At 47.1% G+C, this 12,572-nt stretch overlaps 1 protein-coding gene across 2 annotated transcripts in view; it reads right to left on the bottom strand.

Moving 5' to 3' along the window:
* LOC144110405 (uncharacterized) overlaps positions 1 to 10,640 on the bottom strand; it is a 44,082-nt gene extending 33,442 nt beyond the window's left edge. Inside the window, exon 1 of one of the 2 annotated variants that reach the window (XM_077643261.1) lies at positions 10,478 to 10,640. The gene's annotated coding sequence lies outside the window, so the exon portion shown is untranslated. The remainder of the gene's footprint in view (positions 1 to 10,477) is intronic. The other variant, XM_077643260.1, reaches the window with a different exon arrangement.
* Between the last annotated feature and the right edge of the window lie 1,932 nt (positions 10,641 to 12,572).

Genomic DNA, 12,572 nt, shown 5'->3' with positions numbered 1-12,572 from the left:
AAACCACCGGCAATTTTTTTTTCACTCGACTGCCGCAGTGTTTAGTGGTCCGAGCAACTGCCTTGCGTGCAGGAGGTGCGGGGTTTGATCCCCAGTGCCGCCGGCTGCACCCACAGGTAAAACAATGGGTAGAACCTTTCCCCTGGACTGGCACTTGGCTTCTCCGGACTGAAATGCTTTGAAAACGGGTACTTTATCCTAACTTAAAGGGACACTGAGGAAAACTCTATCATTTTTTTTTTGTTAGCAAAATCTGATAGTTCGGCATTTCATGGCTTTGTTGCCGCTTGTCCGGGCGCGAATGATGCATTTATTTCAAAGAAATTTGGATTCGAAGATGAAAAAGTTCTTCCCGCCGCTCTGATTCAAACTCAGGGAACTCTTATGACGCCACAGCAACTCTTATGACGTCTCAGAACGGAGTGACGTGATACGTGACGTAAACGCAGACTCCGTGATTTCTGAGGGCTAGCGGTGCGGTGCGCAACCTTCCTTTGCCAGCCCCAGAGATTCGTGGCTTCCATGAAGTAAGGAAAATTCCTCCAAGGTGGCGCCTCTTGTCCTAGGAAGTCATCACCCTTGTACTTGCGAGATTGGCCTGTGGCGGCGACACCTGTATTTTGGTTCTTGCTATTTTCTGCATTACAAGAGCTTTGTTTTCAGTAAGAGTGGCGTTTTTGTGATCAGGAGCTGCTATTCTATCGATACAAGCCAACATCAATTTCTCCTCAGTGTCCCTTTAAGTAAAGAAAAATACCTTCACCCTCTTTGGCAGAAAAGCTGTCCTTGCGCCATTAATGGGACATTATGGACAATTTTATCCAATTATTCGTCTCGATAAAAATTGACTGTCTGGCTCTTTATTTCTATGTTGACGTTGGTACAACAGAAAAGAACGCTTTTATCGGCAAAAAAAATGGGTTTGAAACTCTTCCCGCCAGTCGCTTCAAACTTGTAACGCCCTTAGCGACAAGGACGGGTTGCCATCGTTTGGAAGTGAATGACGACTTAACGTAGCCTCCGAGATCCGCAATTATTTCCCTGTCGACGCACGCAGTTTACTTGCGAAACCGGCCGGTGGTGGCGACACCAGCATCTTTTTTCCCTCTTTTCTAGCTCTGATTAGAACGCGCTGCGCTATTGATACAGGCCAATTTCTATTTGTCTTCAGTGTTTCTCTAGAAATTCCTCATCATATATCTTTCTTCTTGAGGCTTACACTCTTCGAGCCAAACAAAAACAACTCCTCCAAGAATAAAGGCTGTTTCGCTGGATCCTTTCAAGTGGTCATTGGGTGAAATTTCGAGCACATCATAGCCTCGTTCACCGTCAGCAACTGCCCGTATTGCGCGTATACGGGATACGACGCGTGTGCGGGCTTTGAACATTCGCCGCGTTTCGACGGACGCGAAAGACCAAACCGCCCGTATATATAGAGAGAGCGAACCAAACACGAATCACGCATTGTTTAAGCTGCCCCGAAGCGCGCCATCAGAGTTGTTCTCGAACGGGATCGCAAAACCCGCTATGTTGCGTAAGGATGTTCCCCGCTCTTTGAGGTCAATTTACCGATTCGTTTCGTAACGGTCCCGCTGGGGGGACGACACCCGAGAACTGTCGGCGCCAGAGTCGGACTTTGGCATGAGCAAATTCTGCAGTTTAGTAGCTGAAAACCTTTATTGACGAAGCAGGAAGAGAGGGGAAATAGTAGAGATGCGGGTGGAATCCTTAGTTCAGGATCCCAATGGCCACCGCTGTGGCTCTAGCCTGGGACACCAGCGTTCACTCGGTCACCACTTGTGAGCTGAGCAGGGTGATCACCCACTGTTCAGTGGTTGTTTCACGACAAACTACGACGAATAGCAAATGTTTGTTCGGGCACCGCCACTGCACCAGCTGTACGGAGGGCGCTAGGCCTATCGTGCAATCGTAGTAGTGGTAAGTGGTTTTTTTATTAAAATAATAGTAAAAAGGAAGGAAAAGATTTTTGCTAGCCCCTGCATCTGCCATCGATACTGAAGCACCTGAGCTGGGGCAGCGGAAATAAAGGATAGCAGGCAGAATGGAGAAATGAAATGAAAGAGGTGAGGGGACAGGAAGAGAGGATAGGGGGAGAAGTAATATGTACAAACTATTTGCACAATGAGAAATGTGTCCAGGTTGTGCACGTGATTAGTTAATGTTGGAGGAATAAAAACACGCGCACAGCACTGTGTTGACAACTGGGGTGGGGCGTCCAGTTGTTAATCATTCAAGGTAGAACTCGCGGAGCGTTCGGTCACTGCGTGTAACTACCTGGCGGAGAGCAGACAGGACGTCAAGCCCCTGTGTTCGAGGAATGCACGGAAGCTCGCCAAGGTTCGCTCACAGGTGCGCGCACTGCCCTGCGTCCACAATAGCGTCTTGAGGGAGTCTGGTAGGATCGGAAAAGCACAAAATGTGACAGACAATATGGGACGATGCGTTGGATTATGTAAATGATATACTATCACGCTAACAACTGATAAGAGCACCTGATACGTAGGAACACAGAGGAAGTAGCGAGAGAGAGAGAGAGAGCTCCAGGGCGCCCTGCTTACGATATCCTAGTGATAGATACACACTCACCAACCCGCCCGCCCACCCACCTATTTACCTACCGACATACCCACACTTTCGATGGTGTAAAAGACACACGAGTGTTGTGGCCGTAATTATCGCAATCTAAGGGCCACAAAACCACCGATTTCACAAGCCACCCCCCTCCCTTAACACTTACCCGCTCATATGTTACAAAATTCGTACTTTGTGCAAACTTTGTGCAAGTGCCACCACCAAGCCCTCCGAACCTCTCGTTGCCAGCGGCCCACCCCAAATGGCTGGAAAGAAGCCAATCGTTTGCAGCGAAAGCAAAGCCGCCGCTATATAGAGAGAATGAAGGGGGGGGGGGGGGGGGGGGGGCTCGTTTGCGCAAATGTGGCGCAAAGAAAGAGCCACCACCCCGTATAATAAAGGCCTGTCAAAGAGCAACAAAACAGAGGCAGAGGAGCATCCCATAGAGGCAAGGAAGAGGGCCAATACCCAGAACCCCAGAACACGCAGCACCCCAAAACACAGAGCGCGCAAGTGGCGATTGAATAGGAGCCCCGGGCGGTTATGAGGGGGGGAGGGGGGGGGGGGCGTGCTCGCATCACACTGGGTCTAAAGCAGATGAGGAAAGGGGGACGATGGAGGAAGGGAGAGAGGGTGGAGGTGCGCTTTCCGGCTAACTCGACGCCACAACCCGCCACAAACACCTGTGGCAGGCTTCCAACGCGGCGAAAGCAGGCACGCGTTTTCCGCACCTCCCTTTTCGCCACGGCGTCGTCCGCAGCACGCTATTTACAAGCGGGCGCAAGAAACGTCGCGGCGAATGTGTCCGTACAAGTGCGCCCATTTCTCCTTCGCTTAATGTACTTCCTCCATTTACCCTGGCTACCACCTCCTAAACACTAAAGTTCAGGCCGCAATCTTGCCCAAGAAGGTATATGCTGTCAGAAAAAAAAAAGAAGTGTTTGTTGGTATGCAATAGTTTCCACATATCACTAAAACAACAAACACCGCCAGGGTGACACTGTCTCCTTCTGAGAATATCTGCACAACACTCGATTCGAAGCTTTAAGTTCTAGAGATCTTTCCACCGCATACATGCAGATGCCAAACGTACCCTCTGTGCTGACTGTTGCGAGCTCGTTCTGCTACAGTCTCCACCATGCAAGCATTTGTTGAGCAAACAGTCCAGTAAGCAATATGGCAACGTACATGGAACACTTGTTGGAAAGGTCTGCAGACCAAAGAGTTTTTCAATAACACGTGGAGCGAAAAGTAGCGCCACAGTCTATGCGAGTTTCTTGATAGGACTTCATCCACCACAGGAATGCCAGGAAGTTGAGGTTTCGTATTTGGCTTGGCTAGTCAAAAACGTGAATTCTGCCTTTGAATCGTGGCAGCTGTGCCACGATGCTAACCTCTGTGAGCAGATTAAATTAATTTCGTTGTTCATTTTTCTCTTCTAAATTAAAGCTTGAAGTTAGGTTGGTATGAAAACTCTCAGAGTTCCTTCTGAGTTTTGCCTCGAAAAGTGTCGCACAATTATAGCTGAATCCCTGTTTTTATGCCCAACACATGTGAAGCCACATACGAAACGTTATCTTCTCGGCATTCCTGCACCTCTCTAATGTTGATGAACTATTGCGGAGTCACTGTCCCCTCTAGGTAATATCTGGAACTTTTATGCTATAGCAATACTTATTGAGAGAGAAGAGTACTGGATGCCAGCCAGCTCGGCAGTAGAGGTAGTAGAAATTCCAAGCAGTGGCTACAGTAACAGGAACCACAATTTCTCTAACGAGAAGGCGTACTCTCGACAAAATTTCACCTACACTTGAAGTACAGTTCGAAGCGAATGCGAACTGATACGCAGCAACGACCCACTGATCTCCAGGTAGCATTTCCGCAAGAACGAGAAGCCGAAGGAATATGTGATCAAACAATATAGCCTAACGACGACAACACGTGTAAAGACTGCCACGAGTAGAAAGCAGTCTTCATTCTCTAAACGACTTGCTACAGCATTCCTCGCAGTTCCTTCAAATTTCGAAGATGGCATACCGGTGTCATAATGAGCTCCATGTGGTATCGGCCACGCTCGTGAAAAGTTGTATTCATTCGCCCGCTCCGATCCAGGGCACTCTTCCACATGAAAGGACAGAATTAGAGACGTCACGTGTTCCCGGAATCCGTTTTCTCATGGAGTCCACGTCTCACTGGACGATACACTGAGAAGAAACCACGATAAAGCACAGTTCCGAATCCGATTGAACATTTTTCTGCTTTTCGCGCAGCCACTTGTGTGTCTGGGCGCAGAAATCTGCCGACAAATGACGCCGAACTCGGAATGATAAAAAAAAAAATCTGCAAGAACACACTAGTGCACCTTTCTTAAAGCCCTGCTCCTCCCGCAACATTTCCAGTTACCCATATAGCACTCCCATCACTTAATAAACAGAACGAGCCAACATGACAGATAGTTTTTCAATAAAGATTTATTACAATGAAGTTTCAATGTGATTGCTGCGGTGCTGATGAACAAGGACACCTTTCCTGCAAAGGCAACAAACTGAACCCAGAACACTCGACAAATTTCATCGTACTCTCTTCATACTCTTTCAATGCTACAGCAAACCTACAGCCACCTTTCAAAGCTGACGGCGACACCGACAAAATAGCACTAAGTTTTCGAATGCAAGGAAAACGTGTAGCAAAAAATGCCAATGCATGCCCCCGATACCATAAAAGATGACTTTGCGCTTTACAGCTTTTATCATGGAGCTCCCCTGTAAGATAGGCTCATTTAGGCTACCATAAGTGTCAAATGAAATGCAAACGGGACTAGCAATATACAAACAGAAAAACAGCAAAAAATACTCGCTGCTAAAAAAGACATACTCTTGGGGTCTACAAACATTTCCGAAAGGTTATCTTCACGCCTTCAAAGTGAAACTAAACTGCACTAGCATTCAGACTCCCTCAACTCAGACCTCATTTTACTGTCCGAGTTTTAAGTGTCATGTTCACGTTCTATTTGATGGTGGTAGTGTACTTATCATTGTGCAACATCAAAAAATTACTTGTTGCAGGCTCTAATGATGTAATTACAACTGAGACTATGCCGCAGTGCATGGCGGAGGCTTGAATAAAGGAGTGGGGCACTAAACGCCATGGTGAACATCAAGCAAGAGTCGCCAAGTTCTTTCCTCAAGGGCTTTTTTCAAGTAAACAAAGGAAGCCAGTCTGCACGGACACTTATCCGAGTGAGATGGCAGAAGGCCACTTCGTGCTGCTTGCACAAAGCAAGTTTCCTCAAACGCTAAGTGCTAAAATTCTCCCGTTCATAATTAACACTGACGTCACTCCCTCCGCCTCTGCGAAAATGAGCGTTGGTCAAACTTTTCTGGCGCTTCGCCTCAGCTCATGGATTGTCCCGCAGTGCAGTCTTTCTACGAGCCATCGAAGGTCACATACATGAAGACACAATTCTAGTCCTCTTTCATTTTAATGACAGCAGTTGCTTCTTGCGCTAAACTGTAAGTGCAAAGGATCAGTGGTTGAGAAAGATGTACAATATGTTGTTCCATTGCAAGATGTGAGAAGCATATCAAACACGTGCGTAATTTCTCAGCACTGTGGAAGGCAGTGGTGTCAGTGAAAAGAGATGCAGTATAGGCCTACTGTTAGCATTAAATCCCAGTTCAAAATGACACCTTGAATGCACAAACCTACACTGAATGTCACGACAACACATTTCCTTCGTTAACCAACAGTTTGTCTTTAACACAGGAGACATTTTCCACATCAATTGCAGCTACAAAAAAAAAAACTTGATTGCATGAAAGCACCAAAGTGCACACAGCATCAAGTGCCACAAGCCAACTTAATTTTGATGATAAACTAGATAAGTCTATCACTATCCACATTACTAAGAGCCCAAAATGCTTGGAACGAGAACTCAAGAAAAACCTTAACACACTACAAGTGCCATAAGTGGTGCCCTCCATTTCTTTGCAATTCAAGAAGTAGAAATTGGGAGTTGTTTTTTCAGTTCAAAATAGAGCAAAAATTGGGCTGTCCAACAAAGGTATTTCAAGGGTTAGGTTCCTCCAGCTTAATTCTTCCGACAAAACTCAATACATAAAATTGTCTATTTCCATTCAACTTGTTCATAAAAAGTATGCAAGGAGCAGCTTTCACTAGTAAAAAGCTCTTCACACACGAGATTTTTTCTTTTGTCATCACAACTATTTCGTCACACACATTGCCATCCTAATGTACAACTGTTACAAGCCTTTGCTGCTTCGTATGTACCATACAGGACAAAAGTATCCAAGACACGCAAAAAATGATTTAGGCATGCAAATTCTATGTTTGTTAGCAAGCACCCTTTTTTACTAGCTTATGTCAGAGCCCTTCTGGCTGACAGTATCCCCAACAAGTGTGGTATCCAGCCACTGGCCAATCAGACAGCTATAAGCTTCGGTTCCTAACGACGTGTCCTTGAGACTTTTGTCTTTGATAAAGCATTGTGAAAACACGGCCGCAGCCATTTGAAACGGTCGTGAACTAGGAGGCTGTTAGTGTGGGCAGCGCTTGATACTACAATGCCAATAAAACTTCCCATCAGTGCCTGCCTGCTAGCTTCTCATTTCAAAGCCATACTTTGTGAACTTATCCACAGATGAAACCTTTCTGTGGATAACAAGCCAGGTGCCGCACTCCTTTTTTTTCCAGTGACTTGGGCTGCATGCTTAAAATCCTCCTGAGGTAACCAAAAATGCTATTCTAGAAAAGTAAACGACACTGGCTAGTTTCTCTGTACTATACCTTCAGCTGTGTTCCCTGACAAAATGCATTTTTGGGTAAAAATCAGGCTCAACCCAAATCTGAAAAATCAGCACGGGGTGCAAGAATTGGGTGAAATCAGGGTTTAACTGAAAGCAATGGACCCGACGTTAGTGATGTCCACCAGTTGTCATAAGTTAATGGAAGGCAACTCCCATTAAAAATTTAATTTTGCATCCACAGCGTAGAATACTGTGTAATTTGCACAGCCAATTTACTAGGTGTTTAAGGGAAGCCTGCCACTAATTTTTAAAAACTAGGGATTTTGAGATAAAGAGCTTTTTGCGGCACAGTAATACCAGTACTGGCGAATGTAAAAAAACAGGTGAATCATGTTAACTAGTGAACAACTAAACACTAATAGTCAACTTTTTAACTATTATCAATAGGCAGCCACTTACAATTAAATTTATAGCCAGCCATTAATAATAACCACAGAAGCTTTCAGAATTTTGAGAACGATATTATCCCCATTGCTGTGGCTTAAATAATTTGGGCCATTTCTCACACCATTAGAAAAGAGTGCACTTACGGGGAGCGCGAAGCGGCGTCAATCAAATCATGGCGCTCCGTGATACACCTACCATGCAACAATCTCTGCACCGCCCGTGCTGTGGTGCTCCCCTCTCGTCGCCAATTTACTGCTCCAGCATAGCACTTTCTCATATAGCAAGGAATCTTGAAGCTAACCAAGGAAACTTAGTAACTCTATGTATGAAAAGTCCTGTCACATGTCAATGGCATCCCACAGATCACAGGTCAAGGATTCTGCCAAAGAAGGAGGTTTAATTATTTTAAGTGAATAAGATTGCATGTACTGAATGTCATTTGCCCTCTTTCAAAGTTACTAATGCAAACAAACAGCATGGTGAAGAAAGGCAACAGCACGAAGATTGTTGAGGGCTGTCATGCACGAGCTTAAGGATCCTGCCTATCAGCCATCTCAGACTTGTCAAATACCGAGCGAGTTTGACAGCTCTGTCCAAGCAGTTGATGTGAGAGAATCCGATATGGACCACTCCCATGGTGCAGTGTGTGTGTTCTGCGGAGGTCGAGAGTAACAGCTTCCTCTGCCAGCATACGATACACAAAATTTGTTGCTACTTTCTGCCTAAGTGAACTGGAATCTCAGAAAACACAAGAAATACAAGGGCGGTTCAAAAAATAAGGTGACAAGAGCTCGCATGGACTGACTGTACCTTACAGGCAGATATAAAACATTTTTACTACTACTACTAATACACAGTAGCATGTAAGTGGTATGCATCACTTTTCAACATAGTCACCATGATTGTCTAAACATTTGTTCCAACAGTACACCAAGGCATCAATGCCAGCACATAGGAAAACTGCGTCAATCCCCTGAAACGATGTCATGCCGAAATGCTGAATTTTTGTATTGCTTGTTAACTGCTTACCATCCAGGAGCTTGTTCAGTGGTCCGAAGAGACGGAAACCACAGGATACCAGCTGGATATAAATGACACCGACAAATGGAGGCAACAGAAGGAAGACGAGCCAGAACAGTTTTCTGCTGACTGTTTTTTCCTACGCTATCACACCCTCTGGTCTGCAGAATAATTGTGTGGCCAGTGCAAAAAAAAAATGTGTCCTGTGATCCCTTCAAGAAGTATCAACAGATAAGGCTTCCTCCTTTGAAGTGGATGCTCAAGTAGTCACTTCACTTAATCAGCAGGATACCCCAACCGCAAATAGCTCCCAGATGTAAATCAACACTATAATCAGCGCTGCAGGCCTCTCCAACCCTAACGGCGTAAAATCAACAGCCTCTTAACACCTTATCTGGTCGTCAAACAACGCCAACTTCCCGTACAGGCAGCAAGCCTCCGTCGAGGTGGCGCGTGATCAACTCGTCGGCAAGGTGTCCACGCGATACCGAGAATAAAACCCGGAATCGATAAGTCACCGGCACGCGCCAGCAATTCACACTCGAGGCAGTGAAAGTCCCCCACCCGGGGAGAGGCATAACAATACCCCCTGGGCCGTGAAAGCGTTACGCAAGACGGATCGCAGACTGCCCGCGCTACACAATGGCTCCAGCGGACGGACGCACACCCCGGGAGCAACTCTCGCGACATTGACAAACTGTAGCCGACAATCGGACGCGAAACAGAAACGGCACCCACATAAGAGGGGCATCAATCACACATGAAAAGCCGTTCGCGCTCCTGCACCGTTTTAGTACGTAATACGTCCATGAACAGCAGCACCTTACGTGGCCTATTGCACCTGTTACGTCGTAACACTGCGTGAATTCTGCTCGGTGATTTCAAGCTCTTGCAGAACTGTTACTCACGATATCGTTGGGGGAAAAAAAAAACAGACACCGGCACTGATTAAATTTTAACGTACGCAGGCAGCAATGCCAGCAGTGGGTATGTGAGCGGCGTCAGAACCGTATGAAGATTGTTGTTAACCGAAAGCCATGGCATTGATAATTCAATGCGAATTACAGAGCCTGCTTTCCTGACAGAAACCTCGAATTCCCTCACATATCCGCAGTTAGGACATAGTGGACGAAAACTACACTGTACAAGCGATCCTCAGAAAAACAGCAGCGCTCATGACAATCGCTGCCGGGTCGCGGTAACGGGAATATGTAGTCACACAAAAACACGCCATCTTTAATAAACTGGTGGTACTGAGGCGCTCCTCTAAGAATCATGGTGTAAACATGAATCGCAAAGGGTGCGTGGAACGCAGCAGCAAGGCGAAGGAAAGCCGAGTTCCTTCACAGAGCCAGACCAGGCCAAAACACAGTCGCCTCCCCGCAATGACAGATAGCATATAACAGCGTCGTCGAGGGATCGCTCGAGCTGATACCGTACGAGCGCGAGTTTTGACGCAATGCAAGATCAGCGGTCACTGCCGCACACAAACAGATGAACGATGACGACCACAGGACAGCGAAGGAAACGCCGAAATCAACATTTAGGCCTAGTCGAGTCTCTCGCATCCCATGGCGCGAGCAAGTGCAATGAGCGAGTGCAAGTGAAAGCGTGCGGGGCTTTCACCGGTAAACAATCAGCCAACAACTCACCGATCGAGGCCCACTCAGTATTCCCGCACAGCGTTGGCACCGCGGGTCAATTCATTTCGTTACACAAGAAACAAATATTGACGGCGCACATTTCTTCGGCACACAGGGGTTTTCTTTAGCTCCACACCGGAGCCATTTCCAAGAACCAGCACGAAAGTAGCGAAAAGCGCCCAGCTACGTCACGTTCCCTCGGTGCCTACGCATGCCCTACGCAACGTGCCAAGTTATGTGACAGGCCGCTATGGTGGCGCCATCTATGGGTGGTTGCTGAAACCATTTAGAAAGCACTGACCCTGACCGCCCTGACGGAGTGGCAAACCCTGTACATACTGCAACGCTGCAACCTTACAGCCTCTGTAGAAGTGTTTCGCGACATCAGCGCTTGGTCGCTTGGTGTTTGCTGCTGTGATCGTAATTTCATGAGGTGCGCACTCTCGTTCTACTGTTCTGCTTTTACAATTCAGCTAGAAATGAGAACCGAATTAAGTCATATTTGTCTTCGCTAGGCTACGAGTAGTCGGCATAGTATGGAATCACTGCAATATTGCTGTTGTCACTCCGACGGCGAACATCAACGCCGATACGCCAGTTTTCTTGCCCACAAGAGCTCGCCGCCTTATGGTGGACCGCAGATGGGCTAAGTATACCCATAGCGTGAGGGAGGAAAGCCGCGCCCCTTGTCGTCACATCGGCGCGCGCTCGCTGAATGATCGAAATTGCGCTTGATAGTTCTCAGAAACGCGCCTGCCAGCCATTTCCGAAAGCCCCGTGCTAGTGGTTATAGTGCACGCATCGCATGCCATGAATAGGTGCATAGAAAATGCCCGAAAAAAAAAAAGGTGTGTTGCGTTTGACGCTCTCAGGCGAAAATTTTCGCACGAACTAGCATCGCATGTCGTCAGGCCGTAATACGAGCATGTGCCTGCGTTTCTAAAATGCGCTTTAAATCAGACTGTGTGAGCTGTACTGAGCTCTGAATTTCTGGAGCGCGCATCGTGCTAGGTATTTATATTTCCTTTGCCGCAGCCTGTTTCGCGTGAACTGATTAAGTGAGAGAAAAGCATGAAGCACTGGGCGCGTGTAGATCGTCGCAACATACACACGAAACTGCATCTTGCTGTCGCCGACAAGCTTTGTATCAGTCATTCTTTGATCTGTGCATACTGTAAACATCCGTGAGGTTAACGTCTGAGACTCATTCAGCCCAGATTCCTGCACAAAGTTGCAGCTGCTCTGCGTCTTTCCGAGGCTTGCCAGCCCTGCCCAAGTGGTCTGCGTCGCGTCACAAGCCCCAGAATGGCACTCACGACAGATTCCCGCGAATCAAAACCGCCATACATCACAGGCCGAGACGGAAGTGCGTGTGTGTGTACCCTTCTTGGAGCAGAAAGAAGCCATCTGGGCAAGCTTCACAGAAGCCATTTGACGCTCGCTTCAGCACAGTGCCGAGGTCTGGAATCAGCGCGTGATAAATTGAGCTGCGCGACTGCAAGCGTGCAGCGAAACCAACGGCTACTAACGCTAGTTGTGATCACCAAATGTCTCATTGTGACTTAGCCCTACAGGGTCGCTGTCACGTCGAAGGATGTAGATAGTTCTTCTACACTGATCGTTTTAAGCATAAACATGCATGTTAAATAGACACGGAGGGAAGCTGCATCGAATTTTTGCGCTTAATATAAAGACTGTCGGTAGATCTTGCTGTTTATGTCGGTGCTTCTAAGGCAGCAAAAGACGCATTAATTTTGAAAAATTTGGATGTAAATACTTTCACGTTGGTCGAATCAAACGACGTCACGACCGACAAGGACTCATGATCACCGTTTGGACGCTCGACTACTGATCCGGAGTTCCCGGGTGCGAACCCGACCGCGGCGGCTGCGTTTTCGTGGAGGAAAAACGCTAAGGCGCCCGTGTGCTGTGCGATGTCAGTGCACGTTAAAGATCCCCAGGTGGTCGAAATTATTCCGGAGCCCTCCACTACGGCACCTCTTCTTCCTTTCTTCTTTCACTCCCTCCTTTATCCCTTCCCTTACGGCGCGGTTCAGGTGTCCAACGATATATGAGACAGATACTGCACCATTTCCTTTCCCCC

This window comes from Amblyomma americanum, chromosome 11 (assembly GCF_052857255.1).
Source record: "Amblyomma americanum isolate KBUSLIRL-KWMA chromosome 11, ASM5285725v1, whole genome shotgun sequence".
NCBI classification, from domain to species: Eukaryota; Metazoa; Arthropoda; class Arachnida; order Ixodida; family Ixodidae; genus Amblyomma; species Amblyomma americanum.
This window is presented reverse-complemented; position numbering and strand designations above follow the sequence as displayed.